The following is a 1,415-nucleotide window of genomic DNA, read 5'->3' as shown; positions in this document are numbered from 1 at the left end:
CTGCGCCTGTAAAGACTGGCACAGCTGAAACTCATACAGGACTACTGAGTCGGAACCAACTCAACGGCAGGGGAGGTGGGGGAATATTAAAAATACAATCATACCAAGTTTTAGCGATCATGTGAAACAACTAAATGTCTAATCTGAAATTGTACAACTGCTTTGGAAAATAGTGTTGTCAGTTTCTTAAAGTGTTAAGTATACTCCTACCATAAGATACAGCCATTCTCCTCTTAGATAGATACTCAGGAGAAATTTAAAAAGGAATGTCCATAAAAAGGCTCACACACTGTTATTCATAACAGCTTAATCTGTAATAGCCCAAAACTAGGGACTACTCTGCAGTGAGTTTGAGGAAATTTTGAGCTGATCAAGGAAAAACGGTATGGCCATCCACAGTGGGAGTTCTTCCAGAGGCCAGTGTCAAAGAAAGCTATCACATGGGACCCAAAAATCCCTACTGCTATCAAGTCAATACTTACTCATAGCAATTTTAAATAGGGTTTCCAAGGCTGTAAATCTTTATGTGAGCAGAGAGCAAACAGCCTTACCTTTCTCCCAGAGAAAATGGGACGAGAGCACGGAAAACACCTGGGGAAAAGGAGAAGCAACTGGGGGATTTATGTGCCCTTAGGCAATGTTCTTCTGCTTCAAGGTTGGGAGTCTCAAGATCAAAGTTTCAAAGTCAACATCACCTTAAAGACATTATAATTAGATGGTCTTCTCTTATCTAGGGGCTAGCAGATGTTGGGGGTAGCTTCACAATCTATGTACAGCTGACAGGCTCTTAGTAGCTAAAAACAGATTTATCTGGGCTGTTTTAAAAACAATTGGATGGAATCTAGAAATTAATTCATCCACATACAGCTAACTGATTTTCGACAAAAGGTCTAAGTATATTGCATGGGGAGGAAATAGTCTCTTCAAAAGATGGTGCTGGCAGAACTGGAAAGCGATTTGCAAAAGATTGAAACAAGACCTTTACCTCACACCATATATAAAAACCAACTCAGCATAGATCAAAGACCTAACTGTGAATCCCAGAATTATAAAAGCCATCTATGAAAAAATAAGGACAAATCTGAGAGTTCTAATACAGGGCATACACAGACTACATACAATGAAAATCGCACAAACAAAAGAATAAAAAAATAGATGATTGGGACATACTAAAAATTAAAAACTTATGTGCTTCAAAAGACTTCACCAATAAACTTGACCTGCATCTATGAATGCAGTAGCTCAAAAGAGGAAACAATTCCCTGCTCCAAGAATTATTCCCACCCCCTCCACACACAGAGTAGACAGGGATGGGCAACTTGAACACTGGCTACCCAAAATGGGGGGAGGGATACAAAGGTAAGAAGTGACTGGCTTACAAGCTTTCAAGAGGGAACCTAGATCCACAGGGCGGG

The 1,415-nt window shown here is 40.1% G+C and overlaps 1 pseudogene; it reads right to left on the bottom strand.

Annotated features, from left to right (window-relative positions):
* Positions 1-226, bottom strand: part of LOC102831391 — a 6,191-nt pseudogene extending 5,965 nt beyond the window's left edge.
* Between the last annotated feature and the right edge of the window lie 1,189 nt (positions 227-1,415).

This window comes from Chrysochloris asiatica, unplaced genomic scaffold, assembly GCF_000296735.1.
Source record: "Chrysochloris asiatica unplaced genomic scaffold, ChrAsi1.0 scaffold00138, whole genome shotgun sequence".
In the NCBI taxonomy this organism is placed as follows: Eukaryota; Metazoa; Chordata; class Mammalia; order Afrosoricida; family Chrysochloridae; genus Chrysochloris; species Chrysochloris asiatica.
The sequence above is the reverse complement of the archived record's forward strand: the minus strand, read 5'-3'. Positions and strand labels throughout refer to the sequence as shown.